The sequence below is a fragment of the Xenia sp. Carnegie-2017 genome, unplaced genomic scaffold (assembly GCF_021976095.1).
Source record: "Xenia sp. Carnegie-2017 unplaced genomic scaffold, XeniaSp_v1 HiC_scaffold_6, whole genome shotgun sequence".
Taxonomy (NCBI): Eukaryota; Metazoa; Cnidaria; class Anthozoa; order Malacalcyonacea; family Xeniidae; genus Xenia; species Xenia sp. Carnegie-2017.
Window position 1 is genome coordinate 4,319,183 of NW_025813526.1, and position 13,261 is coordinate 4,332,443.

The following is a 13,261-nucleotide window of genomic DNA, read 5'->3' on the forward strand; positions in this document are numbered from 1 at the left end:
AGATCAGTTGAATTTTAATTGACCTGGAAAAACCGACTGATAAGCGGGGTGGCTTGACTGGTTCGACTTATAAAGGAGTCTATGAACGCCAGAAACGCTATTTTATTGGTCAATGGCCAGATCAGTGGACAGTCTGGAATAATCTCGACCGATAATAGGGTGGCCGGACCTATAAGGAGTCCAATTGCTATCTTACAATTGGTTCATTTGAATTTTTGTCTTACTGTGATTGGTTTGACCGATTTCGACTGATAGCCAACTGAACTAACATAGTCAAGCTCAATGTCTGAATTAAATGTTTGATCGTTCATAGTAATTTTCTGAAGCATGATAGAAACTAAACTACAATCAGATGGAATTTATGGAAATCTTTTACAAATTCATATATTGACATGAATGCTGCTTTCCAAACTGGGAATTTTTTCAAGAGGGTGAAAAATTTATGGATGAATTGTAAATGCTTGGCAAAGACGATCTCGCGAGCGACATTTCAGTCATTGATGTTCAAAAGAAAGCCAACATTGTTTTGAGTTTTATCAGCAGAAATTTACATCGAAAATCGTAAGTAAAAGACAAGTGAAGTGTATGCATGAATGCAATATATCAAAGTCAATTTATGCGAGTGTGTGATGCAATTTATGTTAATATGGCGTATGGTAAGCAGATTGATGCTTCTAAAATTGTTGTTGCCGAAGGACTTTTAGCTATGATTTCTTTAATGCTTGGGGAATCGTGGCGTTATATGGCAGCGAAATCCTACATTTCTGCAAATATATTTCAATGGACAAAAAAATCTGTAGCCATAAGGTGCCATACTATTATTTACTTTATCATAAACAAATGTTTGTGGCTTTTCAGTTTATGATCATTGATCATTCAATCATTGGACAGTTATACTACATATTGTTTAAGATTTGAGAAAACTAACATTGATTACATGAGAAGCTGTTTACTATAACCTGTGATTTTGAGTCTTATGATCCATGAAGCTTTTTTATTTTGACAATTTGACTGGAATGGTATTAAACCTGAGTATTTCACATACATGAAATGTTGTCCCATGTCACATATTGTCCCCTTTTCTAACTGAACACCTCATGTAGAGATGTAAAGGTGTGTTAATCTACGGCTCATACCAGATTGTTGCCATAAATTCCAAAGGGCTATTGATGTATGAAAAGCATTTTCTATAAAGTAAAAATGTCTTCCTATGTATGCAGATAAACCTTGAAATTTGGCAAGACAGCAAAGTATTTTTCATGATCACTAGGTAATTTTTCTGATGATCATTATAATTTCTAAACTAAATTATTTTAGATTTACATTTAAACAAGCTTTGATCATATGAAAAGATATTTATCACAACCAGTAAGCATGACACATAAACCATTTTTAACATTCATGTAATTATATAATTAAAGACATGTTGGTTACATTCTGTTTGTATTTGATAATACAATGCTACTAGTGATTGCTATATAGCACACCTTGCAGAAGATAATAGTCTAGTGAAATGCCTAATAAACATTTATGGCATTAAGCTAACCTTAACTGCAAATTTTCACTCTGATAATTTTTGCTTAATCTTTGGCAGAAAAAAATTTTGAGTTTTTCTCAAAGGGTGAATTTGCTGGCACTGATGTGGAGATGGGTAAAGAGTTACAATAAACTTGCATGGTTTGAAGTCTGAGCTTTTCTATATCTATGAACTGTCACTTGTAGTACTAAATTTCTAACTTAACTTATTACATAGAGGTTTGAATGGGGGTCTCTAGGGGGGTCTATGCCTGACAACTTGGTAGAAATTTTAAAGAATATATCTGTTTTTGAATAGCGTTATTGTAAAATAAATCTTACGTTCCTAGACATGCTAATGAGCCATATATTTGGCATGATAATGAGCCTAAATATTTGGCAAAACATTCAAGTATTGTTCACTTTATTTTTTTTTTGAAAAAAAACGTAAGAAAAATGTGTTGTTTTTACGCAAAAACGATGCCCACAAAATACATTTTGTATTGCTCTAAAATGCTGAAAATGGCATTTTCAAGACTCTGAAATTCAAAATTTCTCAGGGGAGAATGCCTCAGACCCCCCCAGGTGCGGAGCGCCTTCGACGTTTTATGACTGATGTTTGAAAAATCCTAGATCCGCCCCTGCTTCAAGAGTAGTAAAAACCCTCCACCGATCGACGACCTAAAAGATTTCGAGAAAGACATGACGAAAATGATACAATCGATAAAGTTTAAAGACGTGAACAGCACATTCCTTAACAAAATGAAAGACCACACCACTACCATGAAACACGAAACGAAGCTACTAATCGCTGCCGACAAAACAAAAATATCACATCACGACTGGGTATATCTGACAGAGTAGAAGCCACTGCCCATAAAAATGCATTCATAACACTCAAAGACCATAAACCAAACTTTACGTACAAACCAGCCTGCCGACTTATCAACCCAACAAAATCTGAAGTTGGTAAAATTAGCAAGAAAATACTCGACAGAATTAACAACAACATCATAAAAACAACCTCATACAACCAATGGAAAAACTCATCATCTGTGATCCAGTGGTTCAAATCTATCAAACACAAAAAAAACGTCACCTTCATATCCTTCGACATCGTAGACTTTTATCCATCCATTAATCAAGACCTACTAAACAAAGCACTGGATTTTGCCTCAACCTACGACAACATCACAAATGCCGAAAAAAACATCATTATACACACTAAGAATTCATTCCTTATACACAACCAACAACCCTGGCAAAAGAAATATAACTCAACATTCGACGTCACAATGGGTAGCTTCGACGGAGCTGAGACATGCGAACTCGTAGGAAGCTACCTCCTTTCTCAACTACAAAACACCACAACAGACATAGGACTTTATCGAGACGACGGACTTGCCATTTCAAACACCACACCACGAGAAACAGAGAACATTAAAAAGGAAATATGTCGGATATTCAACAACAATGGACTACGCATAACTATCGAACCAAACAAAAAAATCATCGACTTTCTTGACATCACCTTCAATCTTAACAATTTTTCATATCGCCCTCACACAAAACCCAACACTTCTCTGCAATACGTCCACAGCGAAAGCAACCATCCACCAACCATAACGAAGAACATACCCGACGCCATCAACAAACGTCTATCTTCACTATCATCCGACAAAGCATCATTTGGCCAAATAACTGCACCATACCAAAAAGCACTCGACGAAAACGGATACCGATACACACTAAAATTCGACTCAGACGCTACTACCAAACGGAAAAACAGACTTCGACAAAATATACTTTGGTACAACCCTCCATTCAGCAAAAACGTCTACACGAACATTGGCCACAAATTCCTTTCATTAATCGACAAACACTTCCCCATAGACCATAAACTCAGGAAAATATTCAACCGTAACACCATCAAACTCAGCTACAGCTGCATGAACAATATCGAACAAATAATCAACAACCATAACAAACATATACTGAGAACATCAGACAAAACTAACGACAACACCGCGAACAAAAAGACACTTACAAAACATGCAACTGCCGACAAAAACAAAACTGCCCACTTAACGGAAACTGCCTGCAGTCATCCGTTGTTTACCAAGCTATTGTAAAACGCAAAGACAATAACACAACTGAGACGTACATTGGACTTACAGAAAACGAATTTAAGACTAGACATAGAAATCACACTGCCTCTTTCCGCCACAAAAAACTACGAAACTCGACCGAGCTCAGTAAGCACATTTGGACCCTTAAAGACAGCAATATCGACCACGACATCTCATGGAACATCATCACACACAGCAAACCATACAACAGCACCAGTAAAAGATGCGACCTTTGCCTTAAAGAAAAATTCTTCATCCTCTACCAACCATCCAAATTATCCCTCAATAAACGCAACGAACTTGTTTCCTCTTGTCGCCATAGATCCAAAACACTCCTATGTAATTTGTAACCATACACCTTAATTAATACTCTAACTTCCGTCATCTAACTTGAAACTATACACCTTGATTAATACACTATCTTCCGTCATCTAACTTGAAACTATACACCTTGATTAATACACTAACTTCCGTCATCTTGTATATATATTTTAAGCATTTAAGTATTTTATTCATTAAATCCCCTGAAGAGTGAGCAATCACGAAACAGGCTTGTTGGGATGAATCTGTAGTTTTGTGATTTTTCTCTACACCACTACACATATTTACGCTCTGCTCTCGGGCATCGAGCACTGTTTTATACGGAAAATCATAAATTATAAACTTCCTATATGTATATATATCTATATATATATATATATATATCCTGTGGTGACTCTACAATATATATATACATAAAAGATAAAAGTTTCTCCTGATTTTAAGTGATTTTTATTGAGCTTTCGACTCGTTGCTTCGAGCCTTCATCAGAATGAGCATATTTATTTACACGTGCTTTTAGCTTGGAGACATTTAGAGCGTCTAATTGGATTAGTGGGTGGATTAATGTGATTGGATGTGGTGAAATGCGTTACACTACAGAGCCTTACAGAAGCTTCAGTTAAATTTTATTAATGAAATTTTTTATTTCTAAAGACTTTGACTTTGATTGCCTTTTGTTGGGTTTTGATGTCATCTTATATTATTAGATAAATATAAAGTAATTTTAGATTATTTTGTTCGTTTTTTTTGTAAAAATTAACTATTCGTTGTTGACAAATTTTTCTTTTTTAAAAAATTTATATATAAGGCATTGTAACAGTGTAAAAGAATTATTAATAATGCACATTTAATGAATACAATTTTTTTTTGAAATAAACATATTTCAAAACTTCATGATGTTATCTGAAATCATGATGTTCACTATTGCAAATTTCTTAAAAAATTTTATTACAGCTGATAAAAAGCTCTTTCGTTTTTTTCTAGTTTAGTAATATAACACTCGTTTCCTGAATGGCTTTCTTGCTATTATTACTAACAATACAATTACTCAAAAGATTCTCTCTATTAGGACACTCATTCTAAAAATGTGAAAAGGGTGAAATTTTAAATCAGTTATTTTAGTTCTTCTTTATTACATATGGTTCTTCTGAGATTTGAACTCAGATTCTTGGATTCAGAGTCAAAGTGCTTACCACTACACTACACAGCCTTACAGAAGCTTCAGTTAAATTTTATTAATCAAATATTTTATTTCTATAGACTCTGACTTTGATTACCTCCTTTACGGCTTTGATGTCCTCTTATATTATTAGATAAATATAGAGTAATTTCAGATTATTATTATTTTTTTTTAAATTAACTATTCATTGTTGACGAATTTTTCTTTTTTAAAAAAATTTATTTATAAAGCATTGTAACCGCTTAAAATCACTATTGATAATGAACATTAAATGAATTTAATTTTTTTTAAATAAACATGTTTCAAAATTTCATGATGTTATCTGAAATCATGATGTTAACTATTGCAAATTTGTTGAAAAATTATATTACAGATGATAAAAAGCATTTTAGTTTTTTCCAAGTTTTTTAATATAACACTTGTTTCCTAAATGGCTTTATTGCTACAAAAGTAACAATACAATTACTCAAAATTTCTCTCTATTAGGACACTCATTCTAAAAATGTGAAAAAGGTGAAATTTTAAGTCAGTTATTTTAGTTCTTTATTACATATGGTTCTGCTGAGATTTGAACTCAGATTCTTGGATTCAAAGTCGAAAGTGCTAACCATTACACTACAGAGCCTTACAGAAGCTTCGGTTAAATTTTATTAATCAAATTTTTTATTTCTAAAGACTTTGACTTTGATTACCTTTTTTAGGGTTTTGATGTCATCTTATATTATTAGATAAATATAAAGTAATTTTAGATTATTTTGTTCGTTTTTTTTTGTAAAAATTAACTATTCGTTGTTGACAAATTTTTCTTTTTTAAAAAACTTATATATAAAGCATTGTAACAGTGTAAAAGCACTATTAATAATGCACATTTAATGAATACAAATTTTTTTGAAATAAACATATTTCAAAACTTCATGATGTTATCTGAAATCATGATGTTCACTATTGCAAATTTCTTAAAAAATTTTATTACAGCAGATAAAAAGCTCTTTCGTTTTTTTCTAGTTTAGTAATATAACACTCATTTCCTGAATGGCTTTCTTGCTATAAATACTAACAATACAATTACTCAAAAGATTCTCTCTATTAGGACACTCATTCTAAAAATGTGAAAAGGGTGAAATTTTAAATCAGTTATTTTAGTTCTTCTTTATTACATATGGTTCTGCTGAGATTTGAACTCAGATTCTTGGATTCAGAGTCCAAAGTGCTTACCATTACACTACAGAGCCTTACAGGAGCTTCAGCTAAATTTTATTAATCAAATTTTTTATTTTTAAAGACTTTGACTTTGATTACTTCTTTTAGGGTTTTGATGTCCTCTTATATTATTAGATAAATATAGAGTAATTTCAGATAATTTGTTTGTTTTTTTTTGTAATATTAACTAGTCATTGTTGACAAATTTTTCTTTTTTAAAAAAATTTATATATACAGCATTGTAACAGCGTAAAATCACTATTGATAATGCACATTAAATGAATTTAATTTTTTTTTAAATAAACATGTTTCAAAATTTCATGATGTTATCTGAAATGATGTTAACTATTGCAAATTTGTTGAAAAATTTTATTACATATGTTAAAAAGCATTTTAGTTTTTCCCAAGTTCAATAATATAACACTTGTTTCCTGAATGGCTTTATTGCTACAGAAACTAACAATACAATTACCCAAAAGATTCTCTGTATTAGGACACTCATTCTAAAAATGTGAAAAAGGTGAAATTTTAAATCAGTTATTTTAGTTCTTCTTTATTACATATGGTTCTGCCGAGATTTGAACTCAGATTCTTGGATTCAAAGTCCAAAGTGCTTACCATTACACTACAGAGCCTTACAGAAGCTTCAGTTAAATTTTATTAATGAAATTTTTTATTTCTAAAGACTTTGACTTTGATTGCCTTTTGTTGGGTTTTGATGTCATCTTATATTATTAGATAAATATAAAGTAATTTTAGATTATTTTGTTCGTTTTTTTTGTAAAAATTAACTATTCGTTGTTGACAAATTTTTCTTTTTTAAAAAATTTATATATAAGGCATTGTAACAGTGTAAAAGCACTATTAATAATGCACATTTAATGAATACAAATTTTTTTGAAATAAACATATTTCAAAACTTCATGATGTTATCTGAAATCATGATGTTCACTATTGCAAATTTCTTAAAAAATTTTATTACAGCTGAGGAAAAGCACTTTCGTTTTTTTCTAGTTTAGTAATATAACACCGTTTTCCTGAATTGCTTTATTGGTAAAAATACTAACAATACAATTACTCAAAAGATTCTCTCTATTAGGACACTCATTCTAAAAATGTGAAAAGGGTGAAATTTTAAATCAGTTATTTTAGTTCTTCTTTATTACATATGGTTCTTCTGAGATTTGAACTCAGATTCTTGGATTCAGAGTCGAAAGTGCTTACCACTACACTACACAGCCTTACAGAAGCTTCAGTTAAATTTTATTAATCAAATATTTTATTTCTATAGACTCTGACTTTGATTACCTCCTTTACGGCTTTGATGTCCTCTTATATTATTAGATAAATATAGAGTAATTTCAGATTATTATTATTTTTTTTTAAATTAACTATTCATTGTTGACGAATTTTTCTTTTTTAAAAAAATTTATTTATAAAGCATTGTAACCGCTTAAAATCACTATTGATAATGAACATTAAATGAATTTAATTTTTTTTAAATAAACATGTTTCAAAATTTCATGATGTTATCTGAAATCATGATGTTAACTATTGCAAATTTGTTGAAAAATTATATTACAGATGATAAAAAGCATTTTAGTTTTTTCCAAGTTTTTTAATATAACACTTGTTTCCTAAATGGCTTTATTGCTACAAAAGTAACAATACAATTACTCAAAATTTCTCTTTATTAGGACACTCATTCTAAAAATGTGGAAAAGGTGAAATTTTAAGTCAGTTATTTTAGTTCTTTATTACATATGGTTCTGCTGAGATTTGAACTCAGATTCTTGGATTCAAAGTCGAAAGTGCTAACCATTACACTACAGAGCCTTACAGAAGCTTCGGTTAAATTTTATTAATCAAATTTTTTATTTCTAAAGACTTTGACTTTGATTACCTTTTTTAGGGTTTTGATGTCATCTTATATTATTAGATAAATATAAAGTAATTTTAGATTATTTTGTTCGTTTTTTTTTGTAAAAATTAACTATTCGTTGTTGACAAATTTTTCTTTTTTAAAAAATTTATATATAAAGCATTGTAACAGTGTAAAAGCACTATTAATAATGCACATTTAATGAATACAAATTTTTTTGAAATAAACATATTTCAAAACTTCATGATGTTATCTGAAATCATGATGTTCACTATTGCAAATTTCTTAAAAAATTTTATTACAGCTGAGGAAAAGCACTTTCGTTTTTTTCTAGTTTAGTAATATAACCGTTTTCCTGAATTGCTTTATTGGTAAAAATACTAACAATACAATTACTCAAAAGATTCTCTCTATTAGGACACTCATTCTAAAAATGTGAAAAGGGTGAAATTTTATATCAGTTATTTTAGTTCTTCTTTATTACATATGGTTCTTCTGAGATTTGAACTCAGATTCTTGGATTCAGAGTCGAAAGTGCTTACCACTACACTACACAGCCTTACAGAAGCTTCAGTTAAATTTTATTAATCAAATATTTTATTTCTATAGACTCTGACTTTGATTACCTCTTTTACGGCTTTGATGTCCTCTTATATTATTAGATAAATATAGAGTAATTTCAGATTATTATTATTTTTCTTTTAAATTAACTATTCATTGTTGACGAGTTTTTCTTTTTTAAAAAAATTTATTTATAAAGCATTGTAACCGCTTAAAATCACTATTGATAATGAACATTAAATGAATTTAATTTTTTTTTAAATAAACATGTTTCAAAATTTCATGATGTTATCTGAAATCATGAGGTTAACTATTGCAAATTTGTTGAAAAATTTTATTACATATGTTAAAAAGCATTTTAGTTTTTCCCAAGTTCAATAATATAACACTTGTTTCCTCAATGACTTTATTGCTATAAAAACTAACAATACAATTACTCAAAAGATCCTGTCTATTAGGACTCACATTCTAAAAATGTGAAAAAGGTGAAATTTTAAATTAGTTATTGTAGATTATTTTGTTTGTTTTTTTTTTCTTGTAAAAATTAACTATTTGTTTGAGTTTAATATTTCCTTTTTTAAAGTTTAAATATAAAGCATTGGAACAGTGTAAAAGCACAATTGATAATGCACATTTAATGAATACAAGGTTTTTTAAAATAAACATATTTCAAAACTTCATGATGTTATCTGAAATCATTATGTTAACTATTGCAAATTTCTTAAAAAATTTTATTACAGCTGATAAAAAGCTCTTTTGTTTTTTTCAAGTTTAGTATTATAGCACTTGTTTCCTGAATGGCTTTATTGCTACAAAAACTAACAATACGTTTACTAAGCTTTTAAAATGAGTATTTGTTTATTTTTGGAGCTTAAAATTTATTTTATATTTGACATAGTGTTTATGGCGTGTTACAAAATGAGAATGAAATCAAACAAATATATTACACAATTTAATATGAAAATAAAATTTTACGTTACTTGGAAATCATTTATAAATGATTAATTTGTCTTCACTTAAACATTGACAAAATCCATTAATAGATTGAGTTGCATTATTACGTGAATACAATATATCTTCATTAAGGAAAAAATGTTACGTCTATTTATATCTTTTAAACAATGTACTGTTAATTTATTGTTGTAGCTACAAACTTTAATGAGAAATAAATTTTACAAGTGAACATTTTAACTTCTCAGCATATAACAGACTAACCACACTTCAAATCTGATTTTTCTGTACACTTGTTGTTCTTTGTGAAGCTTAAATCCTTTAAGTGTTGGAAAACATACAATTTTAATTCTGTTGCTTTTGCATTATAAGTGATGTCACAGGTGTCTTACATGTCAAAGATTGTCACTGCATTGTGATTAAGTCAAGTATATTTCAATTTGTTCATTTATTTATAACTTAAATGATGACATATGTATTGTATTTGCATAAAACTTAAAAAAACATTTTGCTCTATTTATTGTTTAATAAAGAAAAAACATTGAATTTATTTTTATACATTATTGTATGAATTATACATAAATAGTGACATGTGTTTTACTTTTGTATTAAAAAATTGGCTAAAGTTTTTAAAACTGATTGGAAATAACTAAAATACATGTGATATCACATAAAGAAGAAGAAACTCTGTATTAAATTATATTCTTTCTAAAATATATTTGCAACATTAATAACTCTTATATGATACGTTTCTTTTTTAGTAGATAAAAATACAGTTGTTTCTGTGGTGTAGTGGTTATCACATGTGTTTAACATGCACAAGGCCCTCAAATCGATCCTGAGCAGAAACAATGTATAACAAATGCAAGTAATTTGTAATAATAAGAACAGAACTAATGGCCATTCCGAAGATTGACAAACTAATTCTAAATAATTACTGAATTCATGCCAAATAGAACAAGAACAATTTACCCTTTAATTTAAATTATGAATGTAAATTAAAATAATGAGTTTATAAATAATTTTCCAATTGTTTTTGCCCATTTTGTAAGTCAAAACTAATTTAGGTATAAATTTTATGTGATTTAATGTTAGAGAAAGTTTTTGTTGCATGTTAGAAAAGCAGAAACCAAATAAGCTAAGATATTACATAATTTCATATGGAAAGAAATATTGATGTTATTCGTCAAACACTTAAAAATGATTCTATTTGTTTTATATAAACATTGACAAATCCGATAGTAGCTTTAGCAATTTTATTAAGTAAATATCACATATATTCGAGAAATGAAAAAAACATTTAGTCCATATTTAAATATTAATCAGTGTACTTTTAATTTATGGCTGTAACTACAAATTTGAGGAGGAAAAAGTTATGGAATTAGACAATTTTAATGAAATAACCAAGCATTTAATCTAATAACTGCATTTTAAAACTTATTTTTCAGTATACATAGTGCTCTTAATTAATCTTACTTCTTTTAAGTATGGGAAAACATACATCTTTGAATATAATTTTTCTATATTTGAACGGCTATCACCACGGGCGGATTTGGAGTATGTCAAATCTGTCGTGTGACTGATGTTTCAAATTCAAAAATTACCTATTCATATTAATTAAAAATTCATTAAATATTCTTACTTTGTTATCCCATTTACTTCGTGATAAGAGTCCAGCTTTATTTATTATTGAAAACTAATGACTAATCCAATGAATATCTCGTTGGTAACCAGATCAGTTGAATTTTAATTGACCTGGAATAACCGACTGATAAGCGTGGTGGCTTGAATGGTTTGAATGATAAAGGCGTCTATGAACGCCAAAAACGCTTATTTTATTGGTCAATGGCCAGGTCAGTGGACAGTCTGGAATGGTCTCGACCGATAAGAGGGGTGGCGAACGTATGAGGGAGTCCAATTGCTATCTTACAATTGGTTCATTTGAATTTTTGTTTTATTGTGATTGGTTTGACGGATTTCGACGGATAGCCAACTGAACTGACAAAGACAAGCTCACTGTCTGAATTGAATGTTTGATCGTTTCATAGTAATATTTGTAAACATGATAGGAACTAAACTACAATTAGATGAAATTTATGGAAATCTTTTACAAATTCATATATTGACATGAATGCTGCTCTCGAAACTGCAAATTTTTTCAAGAGAGTGAAAAATTTATGGATAAATTGTAAATGCTTGGCAAAGACGATCTCGCGAGCGACATTTGAGTCATTGATGTTCAAAAGAAAGGCAAAATTGTTTTGAGTTTTATCAGCAGAAATTTACATCCAAAATTGTAAGTAAAGGACAAGTGAACTGTATGCATGAATGTAATATATCAAAGTCAATTTAAGCGAATATATGATGCGATTTATGTCAATATGGCGTATGCTAAGGAGATTGATGATTCTAAAATTGTTGTTGCCGACGGACGTTTAGGTATGATTTCTTTAGTGATTTCTTTGATTACATGAGAAGCTGTTTACTATAACATGTGATTTTGAGTCTTCTGATCCATGAAGCTTTTTATTTTGACAATTTGACTGGAATGGTATTAAACCTGAGTATTTCACATACATGAAATGTTGTCCCATGTCACATATTGTCCCCTTTTCTAACTGAACACCTCATGTAGAGATGTAAAGGTGTGTTAATCTACGGCTCATACCAGATTGTTTGCCATAAATTCCAAAGGGCTATTGATGTATGATAAGCATTTTCTATAAAGTAAAAATGTCTTCCTATGTATGCAGATGAACCTTGAAATTTGGCAAAACAGCAAAGTATTTTTCATAATCACTAGGTAATTTTTCTGATGATCATTATAATTTCTAAACTAAATTATTTCAGATTTACATTTAAACAAGCTTTGATCATATGAAAAGATATTTATCATAACCAGTAAGCATGACACATGAACCAATTTTAACATTCATGTAATTATATAATTAGACATGTTGGTTACATTCTGTTTGTATTTGCAAATACAATGCAACTAGTGATTGTTAAATAGAACGCCTTGCAGAAAATAATAGTCTAGTGAAAGGCCTAATAAACATGCAAACTGTTTTCAGTGCATTGTTATTAAGTCAAGCATATTAAAATTTGTTCATTTATTTATAACTTAAATTATGACATAAGTTATGTCTTTGCACAAAATCTGGAAAAAAACATATTCCATTTATAGTTTGTTGAAAAAGTAGTTTTAAATTATTTTTGTATGCATATTTGTATATAGTATATATAAGTTATGAGATGTATTTTGTACTTGCAAATAAAATGACTAAAAAGTTTGAAAGCTTATTGTAGATATTTAAACATAGGTAATATTACAATTAAAAAGAAACTTAGTATAAAATAATGTTAACTCTAAAATATATGTGCGAAATGAAATATTTTTATGTTATTTATTTCTTTTTTAATAGGTAATATAAAACACTCCAAGAAGTCATTTATGTGGTGTAGCAGTTATCCCATGTGTGTTTAACATGAAAAAGCCTTCAGTTGTATATTGAGAAAAAA

General features: G+C 29.2%; 3 non-coding genes across 3 annotated transcripts; 1 reads left to right on the forward strand and 2 right to left on the reverse strand.

The window, feature by feature from the left end:
* Nucleotides 1-6,305: 6,305 nt before the first annotated feature.
* Trnaq-cug lies at nt 6,306-6,377 on the reverse strand. Its single transcript has one exon. It is a non-coding gene; the product is annotated as a tRNA-Gln (tRNA).
* Nucleotides 6,378-6,908: 531 nt separating this feature from the next.
* Trnaq-uug lies at nt 6,909-6,980 on the reverse strand. Its single transcript has one exon. It is a non-coding gene; the product is annotated as a tRNA-Gln (tRNA).
* A 3,537-nt stretch (nt 6,981-10,517) lies between these two features.
* Nucleotides 10,518-10,590, forward strand: Trnav-aac. The gene has a single exon. It is a non-coding gene; the product is annotated as a tRNA-Val (tRNA).
* Nucleotides 10,591-13,261: the final 2,671 nt, after the last annotated feature.